Genomic DNA, 21,439 nt, shown 5'->3' on the forward strand with positions numbered 1-21,439 from the left:
TCAAACTCAACAAATTTAACTAAAGAAACTAAATACATAGAAAAACAAATTTAATCGAACTGAATTTAACATAATACACAACCGTATTTAACTGCATGCTTATTTACAAAACAAATGCAATGTCACACAAGGAGTCTGTGAACACTTTGATAATTCAATTGAATCAGTGAATCATTTCTGTTGAACTGGTTCTTTGAGAGGAATCTTCAGAATGATTTGCTAAAAATCAAATGAGCCTTCTGATACTTTGAAGTCAAGAAAGGATATTCTTATTAGGATATAAGTAGTGGTCGACCGATATTGTTTTTTTGACAGCCGATGCCGATATCTTGGAAAGCAGGGTGGCCAATGGCCGATATAATTTTATTAATATTTAAGAAATTTTAAATAATTTTAAAATGGATTAAAAAATAAATGTGTAAAATAAACATAATTATACTTTAGATGACAAAGTATTTTTCACAAATAAATAAATATTTAATAAAAATATAATTAAAAAGTAAGTAAACACTGTAACCAAGTATTCTGGGATGTTTGTGTGCATTGGGAATCATATTTTTTCAATATCATATTTTACATACAGCACACAGTGAAAATGACATGAATATGACAGTGGGCAAAAGCATAAAGCGCAGCATAATTTGAAATCACGAGTTTAAGGTTTGTCGATCCTCCTGTCCGCATTTAAATCGCACGGACCGCCCGTTCTCTCACTGTGACTATTTAAATTATATAAATGCGCATTTGCTGAATGCTGAAGGCAAACGAGAAAGTATTATAATGTTTGCCTTTCTATTACTAATAATATAAAAGCAATCGTTATAATACTTTTTGTATACCTTGTTTAACAGTTTTATCCTTTGTTTAACAGTTCTATCTGATTCCAGACTTCTATCTGTATTAGACAGAACTGTTAACGCCGACAGCGAACTAGAGGGAGAATGTGAGCGCTGTGTGCTCAGGCGCTGCCGTTCTCAGTGGCGTCAAAATAAAAGTCAGAAAAGTCCCGCTTCGAATGCTTTGCCCAAACATAAAAACTTATCGGCTAATGCCGATATTTGAAAAATGCCAGATATCGGCCGATATATCGGTCGACCACTAGATATAAGTCTGCATGCGCAGTATGCATTAAAAAAGTTTTGTCAGCATTTTGTTACACTATCTATACCACATCTGATTGAAGAAATCGGCTAGATACCGGAAAAGCTACAGTAGAAAACATCTGAGAGACTGTCACACTACCAAAAAATTCAACTTTTAGTTTAGTTAATCTTCAACTCTTTTCTCAAGGAAAGTAAACTCAAAAGGTAGAACTAGGACTCACATCCAGATGAGAAAGAGAAAAAAAGAAAGGAAGGAAGGAAACAGAGAAGGAAGACAAAGAGAAAGCAAAATTGCAGAGGAAACTCTGTGTTTTTTCTGAGCGCTGAAACGAATGATTCACTCGGCCGTGTCAACAATCCGAATGTTCACACAAACACGGCCTTGTGTGATTTTTTTCCCAACACGGAAGAGAATCTCGATTCTCACACTGTAACTATTTAGCAGCGATAACCCAGCAGAGCAGACACAGCTGTTATCCTGAGCGAGGCTGGGAATTTTCTCACAACTGGATTTATATCATGGTGTGAAAATAGCTCCGGCCTGGCTAGTTGGTCCAACAATCAGTGGGCAGAGACCACACACTTCACACCATAAGAACGGATTCCACGTCTATTATTAGATCAAGTTGAAAAGAAGACAACATGAACTGCATTTTGGTTCGTTATAGGTTGCTCTTTTTTGAATTTGTACCATAAAAGCCGGATTTGTGAATGAAGATGTTCTCAACAACATTACCATTTATTCATTTAGCAGATGAGTGAATTTCACTAAAACAGGTCACATTTTTGTGAATTTTTTTTCAAGTGAATAATGCAAGTGTACAGTGTGCCAGTAAATCATTCACAAGCGGAAGATTTGAATCAATGTCCTTGTTCACAAGGTCTGATCCAAACTATGACCCACAAACACCGCTAAGCAAATATTCTCCTCATTTATTCAAACTGCATACAATGCAGGAGCTTATCTGACAAATGTCAAAATAAAAACGGGTAATCCAAATCCACATCTTGTCCAAACGAAACACTGGGATCGCCTGGGAGTTAAATAATCTTTACATCCTGGGAAACCCCTGAAATGTAAACATCTTTTAAAAAGACTAGCACAGGAAAGTTATTATTACAAAACCAACAAATGTGTGAACGTATAAAAAACCCGACAGTCTGCTCCTCATCTTTCAGCTCATATGCTCATGGGATACCACAGTCTGTACCGAGACAGGTGACTAAAATATTTACAACTAAAATAGTAAAAGAATCAGCAGCTAGCCTAAATGAAAGCAAACATGTGCTATGAACTGAGCATAACATTTTATCCCTAATAAAAAATGACATCTTTCCCGAAGCCCAAATGAAATAAGAGTCTCGCTGTGCTTGTAAAACACATAAAACAGCCAGTTTGCTTATGTATAAGCTTGTCTTTTCTGAATGGACGTCTGTTAACTGAAAAAAAACATGTTCAACAAATTTTGGCCTCTACAGCTCTGCCTTTGTTCAAGTCAATTTAATTTGACATGCATCCATGAGAGTGTTGTAGTTATTGTTAACTACAACTAAAACCATTAATAAAATGTTTTGTTAATTGAAATAAAGCTGAAATAAAATATAAAGATGAAAAACTTACTAACTAAAATAAGTAGAAGTACTAAAATTGGTCAAATATTAGTTATATCCAATAGAAATTTTAAAAAATAAAATAAAAATTCACAAAAGCACGTAAAATGACAAAATCTTACACTAAAATTAAAACGAAAACTAAAAATATAAAATTAAAAGCTTATTTAAAATATGAATAAATACTAACTATAACAGAATATTTAAAAAAAATAAAATAAATAACACTGTCCTTGAAAATAGTTAACACACTCACAGCATTAAGTACTAGTCCAGATACTCCCAGACTACTCTTCCAAAGCAATTCAGATAAATGGGGAATGGTATCAAATTCTGCAAACCTTGTACGGTCTCTATGAGAGGTCAGTCCCAGGAGACTAAAATCAAGGTCTACCCATGAGAAAACTGATATTTTGCTACAAAAAAGCATGCACGCAAGGGTTATAAGTGTATACAGAGTATAAAAGGGAATACTGACAAGCAGCACATTAAAGAAAAGTGGGAGGGAACACTTGAAGGAAGGTAAATATCAGGTAATGTGCATGTCTGTGCAGCAACTGGCATGAAAATGCCTCCATAACACTCGTCTTATGAAATATCTCTCTGTGTCATACACCAGTGGAGTTAATCCACGAGAGCCCAGCCTGCGTATCCACCCAGGTGGCCAGGCCACTTTATGCAAGCAAAGTTCGATCTTTATGAACGGCGTTATTGATCCTGGAAGCAATTCACCTTTCATGCTGGGTCATGAGTCAGTGCATTATGGGAATACATTGAAGCATGTTTACACTTCAGCACATATCAAATTAATGGTTTATCTGAACACATTAGCCACACGTAAAAATATGTAAATGTCTTTGCCCTTTTAGGGCCGGCGTCACAATTACGTCACAGTGCCGCAAAACTGGAGGTGGCCAATTCAAACCAGCACAGATTCAGCTACACAAGGAGGTTAAATATCATCTTGTTGTGATATTGGGTGCCTGAATCGATGTAGTAGAGGCTCCCATTTGAAATTTTAACGCATACCTGCTGCCACTGCTTGACAAAAAACCGACGACAGCTGTGGTTAAACGAGATAAAACGAGCGGACTGGACAGAAACGATCATCAAAAATGCTCGTGTTTGCAGCAGAACATAAGAAAAACACTTCTTATCAGAAAAGGTTCAATGAAGTATTTTCTTTTGTTGTTATGGGATTTCTTATGCATCTCACTACTATCTCGTGTTTGACAATGTATGGATGCGTGTGTAAACAACAAACTGATGATTTATATGCTTAATCATTTATAATTGTATATACATTATTATTCAAGCCACAATTAATCACAATGTAGCTGTAAAAATAGTTGCCTGCTGAAATTGAAATAAATACACACACACACACACACACACACACACACACACGTCTTCATGACTAGATAGACACGGTAAGTTTGTCTTAACTATACACGTTAGATGTGAGTCACTCAAATTAAGGGAATCCTGTCAGATCGTCCATCCTTTGAGTAAAAGCGTGTGCGGGTCGGCCAATCTGGCTTCGTCCGTTAAAGTTAACCTTTTCAAATAACAATCGCGGTGCCGGATAGTGAGTGACCTTATATATGCAGGTAAAATCGGAATTTCTCCAGTTATTGTTAAAAAAAAAAAAACAAGCTAACAGACTTCACAGCTAGCGTTAGTGAAGCGGTCAGGGGAATCTTTCTGCCTCCACCTAAACTCCGCCCAAAGAAAAATGTTTACTTACAGAAAAAGGGTCTATAGCATTTGTTTTAAAGACAAATAGTATACTTTACATTTTTACAAAAAGAAGTTTGTAAAAATATATCTTAATTAAACAATACATAAATGCTCAAAATTAATTACTTGGACACATTCTGCTTGGTCGAACGTCAATATATAATCTGACTTTATACATACTCTATAGTCACCTTGAGACCATTTGGTTAAAAGTAAAAAATGGCTCAGAAAAGTGATGTTGCTTCTAAGGAAAGCTCTAGCAGCATTTGTTTGTAGATGCCACTTGGTTTGACACTTGATATCTGATGCAATGACATTCAGACGTTTTAAATCTGATTTCACTGTACAAAAGTGACCTTTTGGGGCCACTGTACATTTTCTTTTTCTCTGAAAAGCATTTTGGCATGTTGTGAGCATCTGTAGAGCTGCATGCGGCTTATATACCAACAGTCATTCAAATCAGGACATCTGGTGACTAGAACTTGAACAATGGCAGGATGTTAATTGTTTTTATACGCTCTTACAGAAGGGTTTGATTTGCCTTAAAGTGCTGTAAAATGAAAGTTCTTATTATCCTCAATCCACATACAGATTTTAGGAGAAATAGCAACTAAACTAAAAATTTTGCCAGTCTTGCACAAAATATTGTTAATTGTGGTCATGAACACTTCCACCGCTTCAGTTCATAGAGCGCTTTGTCTTCAGTTGTCAACAAATTGTGTTGTTGGTTTTAACTGCAAACAGCTGAATGAAGACAGAATCACTATTTGCTTATCGGTCAATCGCCAATGGAATGAACAAATCTGACATGCATATCTTGCAAGCAAAGTATTCTAAAGATTATTAAAATATGTGCATTCTTCAAATACAGTACATGGAAAGACGCGCGTGCCTGTTTCAGCTTTGTATGCTTAAACTAAAGACTTGCAATCGCTTTCATTAACAGTCTCACCACATGTAGGCACCGACTAAGGAGTTTGGGCGGTTGGATTTGTAAAAGAGAGGGTTCTCAAAGAGGCACACAACTCAAGTGATGTCATGGGAAATGTACTGCTCCTGGGCAATTTGCATTTTCTTTATTTGCTGGTGCAACGGTTGTAACAGAAACAAGATATTTGAATATGTAGTCTTAAAATAATTTTAAATCGTGTAAATTTGAAATGTCAATAACTGTAAATAAAATTGTATTTAAGGCCTTCTGGGTAGTTTCATTTAACTCAACTATATGGTTGGCTTAAAATGAACCCAAAATAGGCTGTAAATTAAAAATCAGACACAATTACTAGAAGCAATTAAAAAATTAATAAGCAATAAATATTTAGTATTATTCAACGTATTAATAGATGTTCATTCATTGAACATATTTGTGATGAAGTAAATAAATGTTAATTTCCAACCTATTTTGGGTTCATTTTGAGCAAGAAATATAGTAATTTTTAAGCAATAAGTAATATTGATTAATTTAAGCAATTAATATTGAGTTAAATAAAACTACTCAAAAAGGTTGGGTTAAAAATTAACCGGTGGGTCGAAACAACCCAGTCGCTGGGTTTGTCCATATTTCACCCAGTGCTGGGTTGTTTTTAACCCAGCATTTTTTAAGCTGTAAGAAATCATATTTTAAGTTGTAAGAAAGTATAAAAATGTTTATATGTATGTATGTATTAAACATCAGCACCAGTTAAAGTAACAATATTAAGATTTCCAATGCCGAATATATATTTATCTCAATTAATTATTTAGTCATCAAGTATGTATTAAATTGATCAAAAGTGAAAGTAAAGGCATTGTTATATCAATAATAATAATAATAATAATAATAATAATAATAATAATAATAATAATAAGGGTTTTGTTTTTTAACACCGAATCAGCGTTTCTGAAGGATCATGACTGGCTGGCTGGCTGCTGAAATTCAGCTTTGCAATCAGAGAAATAAAAAACATTTTAATACTTATTAGAATAGATATTTTAAATTGTATTAATATTGCACAATATTACAAGCCCAAACTTTTGAACAGTGCATACTAATGCTAGTTGATCGCAAAGAGTACAGTGAAGGCCTGCAAAGACAGTCCAAAGATACTGCGCCTTTAAACCAAACCAACACTAATGCATACATCCCAGAGCAAACATCACTCAAGCACTGGAGCTCCATAACAACATAATTGCACAGCAATTGTGTGGGCAGATGAAGCAGGATTTTGAGGTCCCATAATGTAGCCAGCAGTCATATCTCTTCCAGGATATGACCTAAAGAGCTCTTTCCCCGGGGAAGACAACAGCACTTCAACACCAGACCTCACTGAATAATCTAATGAGCGTGTGGCTGTTAGTCTGTCTTTCTATTTCCTCTGTGACATTTTCTCCCGCAGTGAAGATTAATTTTGTACCTGTGTCATCTGCGTGGAAAAAAATCCATCATCATCAGTGCTCTGATATCAAACGCAGTCATGAAACTAACACTAAACCAACAGCTCCACAGGCTCGTGACATTGTCTGTAATTTTCTGCCTCTCTCATTAAAAGCTAATCCATAACTCTGGAAGCCTTGATCAGTGGGCCTGCAGAAGAGCGAATGGGTTTCCATTTTAGAGTTTACATAATGGAGGTCATCCAGTGCAGCTCTCAGGCCAGTCTAGGATCAACTAGAAAACAAACTCTGGCCTTTGGTCTGTCATCCAGCAGTCACAAGCCAATGTTCCTAATGGCAAGTTACAGTATTGATCCCTGCTGAACTAATCAAAGTGATTTTAAGTCTGTTATTGACATGTGCAACCACGAGATTCATCCGGCATGCAAGTAAACAAGATGGAAAAAGCTAATGAGAGCTTTTAGTAAACAAATGCTTGAAAGAAAGAGAAAACGAATGAAAGAAAGAGTTTAAAAGAGCAATCGCATTACATGTAACAACGAAATGAAATAAATGAAACAAATGAAATAAAACAAGAAGCAAAAAAACAAAAAGAAAACAGTAAAGGAAGATATTTGCAAACACAAATGAAAAAAAGTCATTAAATGTCATAAAACTTAACATGTGCATGTATGTGTGTGTGTGTGTGTGTGTGTGTGTGTGTGTGTGTGTGTGCGCTTGATTTTGATCTGATAAATTACAAAATATACTTAAGTTAAATTAAGATCAAATGCCTAAAGTAATACATTCATAAATTATCTATCAAATTAATATTTATTAATTTAAATCCATTAAATCAAAATTAAAATTAAATCACATTCAATCAAACTAATGTTTTAACTGTTTGTTGTGTAGCTGTTTCCATATATTTTGTTGTGGATTTACAAAACATAAATTTAAAAAACAAAATTATTAAATAAATGCTACCCCTTCAAATCAATATGTTTTGTATATTCAGATTTAATTATTATGGACGTTTTAACAGAGAAAGAGGTTAAGACTCTTATCTATGCATGAATAAATTCATGTAAGATAACCCAAAAATGTCCAAAAACAAGTCATGTTAATCACCCACATGTGAACATTATCTATGTTCCTGTTAAGTAAAAATAAATAGTAAGCATGTTGTGTATACTGGATGCCGCATAGCCACATTTAAGCTCAACTGGACTGTATGTGTGATCAATAACATCAGGACAGTAGCAAGGGTGTCCCACAGGAGTCACAGACCGCACCCCTCAGGGGATTCGAGCACTTAGACAAAACAAGAAAGGCAACTAGAGAGGAAAGATGCAAAAATGTTGTCCATCAGGCAGACGAGTCAAATAGTTTTTAAAACACAGACCCCTGACCCACATTAACTTCATTCCAAAGCCACATTTAAGCCCGATTCCCCAGAGTCCAGAGAACCAGTATTATCCAGCACATGCACACTGTCTGCTGTTGCCAGGCGTGTTTGTGATTCGGCAGCCTGCATTACATGTGCTAATCCCGTGGCTTCAATACTGGGGATAGCAGTCGAGCTGAGTATATAATGATTTTCCCTGAGTTCAACTGGGATTGGACGAGCAAACACCAAATCATGCATGCTGATACTGGTTATTAATTATTACTGGAGAAGGGTCATCAACGGGTATCGGCGGTTATCGGGAAGTAAACCACCATCCAAATGTCACCATGGTGGTAATCACAATGCAACACACTACTGAACAGAACAAAGATACTATCGTACACTCTTAAAAGTAAAGGTTCCAAAGGGGGGTTTTTACAGAACCATTCTGGGTTTCCAAAAGGACATTCTTAAAAGAACCATTTTTTTCTTAATGTCAAGAAGATTTGAATAATCTAAAGAACCTTCTTCCACTATAAAGAACTTGTTGTCCAAAGGAATGCTAAAGGTTGTTCATGCACTCTTAAAAATAAACGTTCTTTATTGGAATTTATGGTTCAGAACCTTTAACATCAATAGAAACGTTCCATTTAGCAAAAGGTTCTTTATAATGGAAAAATGTTCTTAAGAGTTTTAAAATGTCCTTTACACTTAGAAAAAAATGGCTCTTTTATGAACTGTTAACTGATAGGTTTAGTGGGGAAGCAAAATCTTGGTTTTTCTTTTTTTTTTTTTTTTTTGCAGTGATGCCATTAAATAATCATTTTTGGTCACCCAAAGAACCTTTCAGTTGACAGTTCATAAAAGAACCATTTTTTAGTGTTAATAACATTTTAACAATCTAAAGAACTTCTTCCCTAATAAAGAACCTCTAATGGTTTGATTGATGTTAAAGGTTCTTCATGGAACCATCAATGCTAAAAAAGAACCTTTATTTTTAAGTGCACATGGCATCGCTGTGAAAATTTTCTTTTTAAGAGGGTCAAATCAAACACGACAATAAAAAACTTTATTTTTAAGAGTGTAGCATTGAAGTAAACGTGAACATGTATACACACATAGATGTCTAAACTCTGACCTACATCCAACAAAAACGGATCAGAACATTCAAAATGGACACACATAAATCAAAAAGGACAGTAACAAATTAGATGAATAAATCATCAACAGGCTGTTTATGTATATCTGATTAAGTATGTAATTCTGTCACTAGGCACACCCACAGGAAAAATGCACACTAGTCTCATTCCATTCATAATACTTCCTCAGCTGAGGTCAGAAATTTAAGGCTGCTTCAACCTGACTCGCTTAGCTAGGGGCCTGGGATGAAAAAAAGACAAAAGCACACACACCAGTTCATCTGAGGCCAAAGGGTAAGTATGCATAAAGCTTATCGGCAGCAATCCATGTATCTTCACATGGCAACCCACACAACAAACTCTAACAGACATCCTCAAACATCAATGTTAAAGTGACTTCACATTTTGATTTCTCTAAATCAAAGACAGCATGCTAACCTCTCAGAAAGGCACGTCAAGAGCACATCATCGCGTGAAATCCAGGCAGCGAGAGCTGTGTTGATCTCAGCCCTGAACGCTGCGGTGTGGGAAGCACGCAGACCACAACGGCTCATACATCTCTCACCATCAAATCTGCTCCTGAAATAGCAGGCGAAACTCCCTCTACTCCACAAGATCAACACAAAAAAAATGAGTCTTCTTAACAGCACAGCCTCGGGTTCGGGTTTAATTCTCTACTGGATTTACAGTATAAGCAGTCTGAATATTTTAATATATGACTACAACTGTAAGCTTGAGCTCAGAGTCTGAATAAGTGCACCGTCCACACACACACAGTCAGACAGATGTTCCCGGTCTGACTGGGACAGCCCTCTTCCTGTATGCCACACCTCCTTTCTGCACTGTTCAATGGGAGGTCAATAAGAGAGATTGCATTGAGTTTGACTCCACCCACAATTACAGAGCTGACAAGTGTACAGCGACAAATAGATCTGAGATATTAGAGTGAACAAAAACAAAAAGAAAAACAATAACATGGATTACCGAAAAAATAAAAAGTAAAATAAAAAAAAAATAAAAAAATCACCAGTCTAGTATTGTGCTTGCTAAGCGTTATTTTATAAAGCTTTCTATATATATATATATATATATATATATATATATATATATATATATATATATATATATATATATATATATATATATATATATATATATATATATATATATATATATATATATATATATATATATATATATATATATATATATATATATAGTTCACACACACATACATGCATATGCATGTGTGTGAAAATAATATAAGTCTAAGTTATAATAATATAAGTTTTTATCCATTTGATCTTTCATTTAAAATGTTTTTAAAAAGTCTAACCTTTAATTGAAGTAAAAATAAATAAATAAAAAAAAAAAAATAAAAAAAAAAAAATCACATTACGAAATAAATATTTTTCTCTAGTACACAATGGTCACAATTATTGGTACCTCTAGAAATTATTATGATTAAAATATCTAATATGTTGTATTTTTTTAATCACACCAGGGTGACTAGGAACATGAAGTTGTCCACCCTTGGCTTCCTGTTTCACAGGATTATAAATATGAGGAACACAAAGGCCAAATTCCCTTAATCATCCATCACAAGGCGTAAAACCAAAGAATACATTTCTTATGTGCAGCAAAAGATTATTGAACTTTAAAAATTTAGAAAGTGGCTGTAAGAAAAGAGCTAAAGCATTAAAAATCCCCATATCCCCCATCAGGGCAATAATTAAGTTGTTCCAATCAACTAAAGATATTACAAATCTGTCTGTGTCTATCGTCCTAATGCACGGTGAGAAGGAGAGTTTGAGTGGCCAAAGACTCTCCAAGGACCACAGCTGGAGAATTGCAGAGATTAGTTGAATCTTGGGGTCAGAAAGCCTCAAAAAAAAGAAAAGAAAAAAAACAGCCCCTACATCACCACATGTTTTTCCGGCAGGGGGGTTGGGTGATTCTCGTCGCTCATCCAAAAACAGATGAGCGACGATAAGAAACTCCGGCATATTCAGTTATCAGACACGACTGGAACTTCAAATGGGACTGGCTTCTATGGTCAGATGAAACTAAAAAAATGAGCTTTTTAGCAGCAAACACTCAAGATGGGTTTGGTGAACACAGGGATAAAAAAAGCACCCCATGTGTACAATGAAATATACTGCTGTATCTTTAATGTTGTGGGCCTGTTTTTCTGCCAGAGATCCTGATATCTTGTTGGCATCATGGCATCAAGTACTCGATCAACTACCAACAGATAAAAAATTAAAAACTATCAGTCCATGCTAGAAATATTATAATGGACTGTGGTTGGATCCTCCAAAAAGACAATGATCCACAAATAAATATCAAAATCAAAACAAAAACGGGCCACTGAGAACAAAACCAAGCTTCTGCCATGGCCGTCCCAGTCCCAGACCCGAACCCTACAGAAAATGAGTGAACTAAAGAGAAGTACTACTAACAAGGAGCTGTGAATCTGAAGGATCTGGAGTGATTCTGGATGAAGGAATGATCTCTGATCTCTTGTCAGATGTTCTCCAAACTTATCAGGCATTATAGGTGAAGACTCAGAGCTGATATCTTGGAAAAAGGAGGTTGCAAAAAGTATTGAATAAAAGGATATGATTAATTGTGGCCAATGTGTATTAGAGAAAAACATTTATTTCATAATGAGATTTCTCTCCCATTTTAAATTCTTATTCTCCAATGAAAGGCTACATTTTTGTAAATTTTTTAAATAAAAGATCAAAAGGATAAATGATACAGATTTATTTTCACAATAGCCTTTGATCATATTTACCATGGGTATGAATAATTTTGAGCACAACTGTATATAATACTTTTTTTTGTTCTCACACACACACACACACACACACACACACACACACACACGTGTGTGTGTGTGTGTGTGTGCGCATTTTTGTGACAAATGAGGACATAAATTTGTATAATGACAAGGGTATGACATAGGTATTACAAGGAGAAGGTGACTTTTCAGGACATTACCCCATGTCCCCACTTTTCAAAACAATTATAAATCACAAAGAATGAAGTGTATTGAAAATCTGAAATAGCACAAAGTCTCCTGTAAGGGGTAGGGTTAGGTCTAGGGTTGGTGTAGGGCAATAGCACATACAGTTTGTACAGTTTAAAAACCATTACACCTATGGAATGTCCCCACTTTTCAAGTCAAGTCAAGTCATCTTTATTTATATAGCGCTTTTAACAATACAGATTGTGTCAAAGCACTTAACAGTATCAAATTGGAGGATAGAGTGTCAGTAATGTATAATGATATGATTAAACACTCAATTTTCAGTTAAAGGCAATTCATTACTTTTCACAAAAACAAACGTGTGTGTGTGTGTGTGTGTGTGTGTGTGTGTGTGTGTGTGTGTGTAAAATTAATTAAATTAAGTATTAGTTATACAAAGACTAATAAAAATGACAAAAGCACATTACAAAATGTCAAAAACTAAAAGAATAAAAACTGAGAATACAAGAAATAAAAGCCAAATATTAATAAATACTACAATAATAAACGTGTATTCACACATGTCTTGTTTGGTTCAATTAAATCAAATTCATGTTCATTTCCCCCTTTGGCGCGGATCTTTTGGGCACGTGTGAATACAGCAATTGCACTCAGCTAAAGAGGTGGTCTCAGTCTGCTTCCAAACGAACTCTGGTACAGAATGGATGAACCAATGAACGGATGATCCACGTGCCGTTTTATTTATAATTTCTGGTTCACTTGCAAAAAGAGCAGCGTGAAAGTGAACTGCAGCAACCAAACAAAAATCAAAAGATTGTATTTGGTCCGGACCAAAGCAATCGAACTAGCAGACTTTCCTGGTGTGATTACACCCTAAGATAAAACTGAGGCAACTATCACTTTTACTGAACTATTAATGTGATAGACATGAATAATACTTTAAATCTCACTTAGGATTTACAACTAGTAGCCATAAAATGACCAAAAAACAAAAAACACCATAACCATAAATATCTTAAAGACTTGGACAACCACCCTAGCAAGCACACAGCAATGTGCCAAAACAAATTCAGAACAACTTAGAATCCACATAGCAACACACATCATGGTGGCAAGTTTTGTGCAAACAAGCACCACATATATTCTTCTGAAAACATAAAAATGTAGTTTAAACTGTTTAAACCATTTATAAACATAATAAACTAGCTTACACTGCCAACAAAGTACAAATCCCCACAAATAAAGACGTTTTCTTTACTAGCTTTCTCTGCGTGCCTACAAATGAAGCTTGCTTTTGTTAAAGTGGGTGCAGTGAAGATAGTAAACAAGTTAAAGCAGATTTTGCAAGACTTGATTTGAAATGCTCATAATTCTGAATGCCTTCTGTCTATTAACAGTTTACAAAGCTTTGGCTTAGAAACACAACTGGAGAGGACGATTAAAAAGCTGAACAGCTGTCACAGAACATCTTTACTGCAGATATGTTAGTGATTATTTCCATTTTTTGGAAATATTTCTGACCTTCTGTAGCAAAGCACTATAAGCTCTCAGGCATGTTAGGCAAATAGGCATTTTCAGGCAAATAAATAACTCAAACGTTTTTGGTACTGATTTCAAAATCAGTATTTCAGTATTTCAAATCTGTAATGGCTTTTTTGAGTTAAAATGCACTGATTAAAGTGTGAAAAACAATCACTTCATACCAAAATGGAGCTAGGCCTGGATGAGCATGCTGTCAATATTGGTTATAGACACTGAACAGCTATTGGTTAACATTCACCAGCTGAAAAAGAAAGTTGTTTCAGAGCCTGACCAAGTTATAAAATTTGAATTAAAGATTTTTTTCTAAATAGCGTGCACTGCTAAAATAATTCAAAATAAGACCAGGAACATGTGTGACTTAGGTTGACTTAAACTGACATTCACACAGAAGATGTCTGGTCACATATTGCATCTTAAACACCGATTGATCATTCACTGATTTAACATCAGCCATGTCACTCAGCAACTGATTAATCACTAGTTAACATCACTCAAATGATCTCCATCATCCAATCATCTGTACTCACACACAGACGCACATAAAAACACGTACACAATGTCTGGTTGCATTCCTAGAGCACTCTGTTTCAGATATGAAATGCCATTATTTTCCCAGAATACTACTTGGAAGAAATAATGAAAGCCTTGGTTTCCAAGAGAAGATCAAATTTCCTGTGTTTAAAGGACACGAACCAGAGTGCATCTGGCTCTTTCCTCTTCTGTGCTGAGCACAGGTCACCGAGATCAGGTTAGGGTCATCGTCAGGAAGTGTGGGCACTGCTAATGGTGATGTATGTCTGTCGACAGCAATTATTGATCATGAACTTTGCTCTTTGCATCAGTGGAGCAGACAAATACATTCACTTCACTGCATCAGCACAACAACCGCTGCCATCTGAGGTCAGAATCTATGCCAATTTTGTTAACATTAATGTTTTTTAATAGAACAAACTATTTGTAATATCTTGGTTCTATATTGGAACATCTCTATTTACTGACTACAACTGCATTTCCTGAAGGAAACAGTAGTGTTGTCAAAGCAACAAAATATGCTCATTAATGTACTGATTGAAAAGCCACAGAGACAGTCTCTTTCTCTATCAGCTGTTTATCAACACATAACGTGGTTTTTATGCCTATGCAGTGTAGATGACATTCTGTATGAAAAAAAGATGTCGGATCAATTGCAATTCAGAATGTAATATTACTGATATCATTGTAGTGTTACATTTTGATTAAAATATTAGAATAATGGGAATGTAAATAATAAAATGATGTGGTGCAAATTCATAATTCAATATTTTTTTTAAGTATAAAATTAATTAAAAAAGAAAAAAAAAAGTTGTAAAAGTTTTTTAAACACAAATTTTGTGCATTTAAATGTACAACAAAAAGCTGATAATGATGAAACATTACGAGCTTATTATTTTTTTTAAAAAGCCAAACAAATAAATAATTTAATTCATTTAATTTAGATGATATTTTAAAATTGCCTGGTGTTTACATGCTTACTATGCAATAGGCATGGGACGATAACCGGTTTCAAGGTATACCGCGGTTTGGAAAATTCACGGTTTCAAATAGGGATGCATCGATCCGATACTCAGGATCGGTATCGGCTCCGATACGGTCATTTTCTGCAGATCGGGTATCGGTCAGAAGAGACCGATCCAAATCCGATATTGTGCGTATACTATTCTGTGTTATTGTTGAGCCCAACGAAAGGCACAAAAACATAAAGCACCATAAAATTTTCGTGCACTATATTTCAAGTGTTCTGAAGCTGTTCCATAGTTTAATCTGAGGTGCAGATGAATATTTAAGTCGTTAAATTCAAGTTCAGGTAAACTCTTCTCTCCGCTGCATCTGTCTGTCATCCTCCATTCAGCATCAAACTGCGTGTCACGTTCGGTTACTGCAGTCAAACTCTCTTCAAGAGGACACAGTAACTGAGGTTTAAAACTGTTAAAAGAAAAGGCTTAATAAACTAAAGCACAGATTTAATACACTACGCATCAATATCTTTTCCCTTTGTACTTTGAACTTTTCTATGCGGATTCGGAGGGCTGCGCAGCCTACTGGCTGTGACTCAGTGTTGATTTAAGCGCATCATTCTGCACTCGGGATGCGCATAAGCACTTTGTGCCGGTCTGTATTTGAGCCTTTCGTTTTATAATACTTTTGCACAATGAAAGATTATTAATAGTCTTTCTTGTTCTGTCCTATCTATCATATGCCGCTGCCTTCATTACTGTGCTATAGATTTAAAAGAAATGTCTTTTAATTGTATAGTATATATAAATGCATTTGTTTGTTTTTTCATGAATGTATTTTACAACAATACAAAGAGCAATGTGTACCATTTTACCAGATTTAGTCGTACACTTATTCACTTTTATTTGTAAATAAAAATGTTTCACTAGGTTTTATAAAATTATTGTGCACCCATGATTTTTCTAGAGTATCTTTTGCTGCTGAATTATTCACTAACTATAGTTTATAATAGTATTTATGTCATAGATTATGATTATATATTTTTTTCATTTGTTATTTTTCATTAAAATGAAGTTATCTATATGTAGTAGATTGTGTTTAACACAAAAGAGTGACGATCAGGTCAACACAGAGAAAGTATAGAAATTCTACATCAATTAAAAACAAACTGCGCTGGTATCGGATTGGATCGGTATCGGCAGATACTCACAATTTTCAGTATCGGATTGGATCGGTTCTGAAAAAATGGTATCGTTGCATCCCTAGTTTCAAAGCCACTAAAATTTTCCGTTATACCATTCCTGCTGTAGGCACAGTTTTTTACATGTCGTCAAAGACGGAAAGTGCAGGACTCCCTCAGTTGTGAGCAGTGAAGAGCGTAACGACTCACACGACCCCTCCCCCTCCGGTTGGTGCGAGCAGGATGATGGCCGAAGGAGGTGAATCCCCTGGAACTTTTTCCCCCCTCGAAAAAGACGAAGTCTGCCGTATGGGAATTTTTCGGGTAACGTAGAGTAATGTTCCGTACACAACAACGTTCCATACAGATGACATACCTAGGTCGTACACAAACTATATATCTGTGTCGTCTTCATTTCACCCTCGAACAAGACAGAGACCCATTCGCCGGTTGTTTCAGTGTTGAAATAAATACTATTTGGCTTGCTACCGAGGCAGATAACATGGCTAATTAACTAGCTAACATCAACTAGTTTCCTCCCTCACATTACTTCACAGAGCGGGGAATAGCAGACTAAAGTACTGCGTTTCTGCAATTTTGTACAATAATTAAATTTAGCTGGTATCACATCTATAATTTTAAAGGGGTGGTTTACTGCTTTTTTTCTTTGCTTGATTGTGTTTATGGGGTGCAATATAACATGTCTTCGTGTTTCGTTTGTTAAAAAACGCCTTATTTTTCATATATTTCACCTTTATTGTAAGCCGCTTTCTCCTCTGTCATTTGAACGACCGGTTGACTTCCTGATTCTCTGAAACCACTCCCTCAGAAACAGGCAATCGGCTCAGATTGGTTAGTTGGGCCGGTGTGTTGTGATTGGCTAAACTGCGTACTGCACATTGTCCGGAAACTTCACGCCCATCACCTTCACGGGCGACAGTTGCATGTGCTGCGGTCAAATGTAAATAATGGTGTCAATATTGCCGTATCAGTTTCAGCCAGAATCAGACCCAGAAAGCGGTAATGAAGAGAGTCAAGCAGAACTTCCGCAAGCACGGCTCTTACAAAACGTTTCTGAATGGAAGTTTGCTGTTGTGATTACATATGATTTTTTGAAGTTTGTACACGTTTGTCTTAAACACACAAAATAGCATCGAACTAACTGGCCACTATAACCAAACAGCGTTGGCTTGTGTTTACGTTCTTGATAAAACTAAAACATTACGTCTGAAATTATACATGCAAATACATTTAAAATTATGAAATCTTACTTACAGGTTGTGGCCCAACAACTGCTGCCTCTGGTTTTAAAGTTGGAACCGCTCCATGTTTTAGTAATAGTTTCTGTGTGAATCCGGCATTGAACTCATGTAGATTCTGGAAGCTGTCTTCCGTAAAATGCGCAGCACAGAGAGCTAAACTAGGATTGTAATTGTCAGGAACATAATCAAACATAAATTTTAACCATTGTTGACGAACTACAGCGTCTGTAGGAAGCCCGAACACAGAAGACCTGACAGCTGGGTGAAAATAACACTGTTTCGACGGCATTAGGGATGCAACGATTATAGATTTTGTTGGTACGATTATTGTCTGAGGAATAATCACGGTTTTACGATTATGACGATTATTATGCATTTATTAACTTCCCAACATTACTAATGTATAAAATCACATGAACACTCTTTAGATGTTAAAGTGTTATTTATTGCTAGCTTTTGAAACAGAAATAACACAGTAACCAACAATACAGCACAAAATAATAATAAACAAAAGACAAACAAAAGTCCATCTCTCTCATTAGAATGAAAAAAGGTGACTGCTGCTCTGAAACCATCCATGACAGTATTTCTCTTTTGAAAATAAGAAATGGAAACAGATCACAAAAGTATTTAATGTTTTCAGTTTGTAGGCTACATTATTTACATTTCTTTTGAACCTGGGGTAGAGAATTTGGAAACATGATGAAAATTTTGATTTTATTATTTTTTTTACTTGTGAATAATACTACAATAACAAAGTTAATTAAGTATTATTAATATAAGACCAATATTAACTTTATTTATCTCACAGGAGAAACTTACTAATGATGGAAATAAACTGAAATATTATTGTAATCAACTGTCATCCATACGTATTCATTTTAATAATCTTCATAATAATTCATATGATTTTACATGTGGCCTGAAAAAATCATGTCTATTGTTTTGGTTTGTGAGATCGGAGATCGCGCTGTGCACGCATACAAACATTCAGGAGGACAAACTTCTTGAGAACGCTGCCCAGCGACTTTTTTAAATAAATTAGATTAAATAGCCTACTGGAGAGACACAGACGCAGGTAGGCTAATTCACATAGGCAACTGTCACCTCTCTCTCTCTCTCAATCGAATAATTAATTCAAGTAGCTAAATATTATAATTAATTCAATCAAATAAATGTGATTTTACCGCACTATTTCATCTCATTCTGATCTGAAGCGGGCAGAATGCTGAGCTAACGAGCCGTAGCTTCGCGTCAGGTGGTTCTTGCCTTCACATTGTGCATTAAAATCGTTCAATGTACAGCTAGCCGGGCATGATCCCTTGTGCATTCGCTCTTTAGCAGCAGTTTTTTTACGGCAATATTTAAATGACACTCTGGTCATTCTTGGTGTACCGAAAATGGTCCCACACTATCGACAGGCATTTCGCTGGTGGAAATAAAGCGTCGCTGTTTAGTCCTTCTGTCACTAATCTAATGCGTGTAGTAGCCTGCGTGTCTCTGATAAGCACGTAATTTTAAGCTGGTGCACCGCTAGTGTAACTTTGTTTTCGTTTTGCGCAATCTGCAACAGTTCCGTTCAGTGCAACAGAAACACTCGGTTTAGCGGAACCTTTACAATTAATTAACCGTGACGTTTTAAAGCGCGGTTAATCGCGAAACCGGTTAATCGCTGCATCCCTAGACGGCATGGCTACAACTCTCCACTATAACTCTTCCTCTTCGACAAAGCCGCAGAACATGGCCTTGCCCCCTCTTTGGCATGTTCCGGAGGGAGGGGTTGATGCAAATTTATGGGTTTTTTACATATGCAACCCGGGAAGTATCTCGTTGTAGTCCCATATATCTCCGCTTATGTTGAACTTTCAGCGCAGCAACTTTGCAGATACTGTTCATGCACCAACAGCAACATTACACACTATTTAAAATGACAAAAGAGAAATCGCAGTAAACCACCCCTTTAAGCCTCCTGCCATTGTTTACATCTGTTCAAAATCACATCATTTAAAAAACAAACAAACTGCTGGCTCTCAGGTGTCTTTGACACTGTTTGAGTGTTATATGGAGAGAGACCGTGTGTGTGTGTGTGTGTGTGTGTGTGTATATGAGAGAGAGAGAGAGAGACACACTCGCGCGCTCTCCTTATGTGTATGTGCACACATCTTTGTACCTCACCGCTCATAACGGACTGAAAGATGCATGTGCAGAAAGTGAGCATGTCTCCAAAAACCTTGTTGAGCTCCACTTTAATGACTGATTTTTTTTTTTTTTACAGAAATTACGTTTTAATTATTGAGCTGTAGGTTAAGATTAAGTGACTGCATTTATTTATTTTTTTTCATTTAGAAGGATTTTTTTTTTTTTTTATAGAAAATTATTTATGTTCTGATTATTGTTGAGCTGCAGGTTTAGGCTCACTTAAGTGACTGCACTTCATTTAATTAACAAGAATTCAATTATTTATTTTAATTATTTAGCCTGACATGTTTACTGTTCCAAAATGTTCTATATGTTTCTTAAATAAAAAATATATTGTGTTCAGTGGAAAAAACGTTGTTGTTTTTAACCCAGATATTTAAAAATAACATATTTTATAGAGCTGTTATCGCAATACCGTGATACCGTGATATTTTTATCTAAGGTTATCATACCGTCAGAATCTCATAGTGGCCCATGCCTACTATGCAAGCACTGTAATTGAACTATATTTATTTTACTGTCATATCAGCATTAAATGCTATTATTCACTGCAAAATAAAATAAAATTAAATAATTTGATGACCTTTTGCACTTCCACAGGCCCACAGCACATCACCAGCCTTTCATTACCCCTCAACATACCTGAACTCCCGCACCTTGACAAGGGGAAACCATTTCAATGTTTTCACTTTCTTTCTTCCATCAGCGCAAAATGCAAAGCATTTGATCAGATTCAAACACACAAACTGGATCTGATTCTTCAAGCATAAACTTTCAGAGAGAAAACATACAGCCATCTCCTCTCTGAGGGATTTCTCACACCCTCAACTGTCAGGTATAGAGACGGGTGTGGGAAATGGGTGTGCCTGATGAAAGGATGTGCATCACGACCCATGGGCCTATGGGAAAGAGTTTATGACCACACATTAGAGGGTTATTCCACCACCCACCACTGACCTTGCACCAGATTATCCCAGAACAACCTCCCCGCTCCTTTCAAAATACTGGAACAAAGTGAAGAAATATCACTGTTCCCTTTGGCCGAAAACCTCTTATGGTGTAATGGATAAAAGAATCAATTCTGAATAAATCAGAATTGGAAAAGTATAAAGGTTACAAAAGGCCAGAAGAAATCACTCATCTTATTTACACAAGAGTCATATCAACACACCCAATCATTACACAGCAAAAAAAACTCTTTTGTGGCCATAAAAGAAGGGATATCCCTTTCCTCAAAATAGAAACAAGCATAAAGTCACTGTCCAAACAGACAAAGTCAAATTCTAATAGAAAACCGTGCCAGAAGGATCTTGAAAACGCAGCAGCCAGTCCAAACTGGTGAAAGTGTCCTGTCCTCTTTATATGATTCGATCCAACTCTAATCCAAAGCAGTCAGAGCTTTACATTCAAATAAATCCCATCTTTTTTCCTA

At 35.8% G+C, this 21,439-nt stretch overlaps 1 protein-coding gene across 3 annotated transcripts in view; it reads right to left on the reverse strand.

Annotated features, from left to right (window-relative positions):
- The window catches only part of daam1a (dishevelled associated activator of morphogenesis 1a), a 56,564-nt gene that overhangs the window by 28,599 nt on the left and 6,526 nt on the right, over nt 1–21,439 (reverse strand). For 2 of the 3 annotated variants that reach the window (XM_058748904.1, XM_058748901.1), the window contains exon 1: nt 9,774–10,101. The exons of the other annotated variant lie outside the window; for it this stretch is intronic. The gene's annotated coding sequence lies outside the window, so the exon portion shown is untranslated. Of the gene's footprint in view, nt 1–9,773; nt 10,102–21,439 lie in introns of those variants that run through there. 3 annotated transcript variants of the gene reach the window in all.

This window comes from Onychostoma macrolepis, chromosome 17 (assembly GCF_012432095.1).
Source record: "Onychostoma macrolepis isolate SWU-2019 chromosome 17, ASM1243209v1, whole genome shotgun sequence".
NCBI lineage: Eukaryota > Metazoa > Chordata > Actinopteri > Cypriniformes > Cyprinidae > Onychostoma > Onychostoma macrolepis.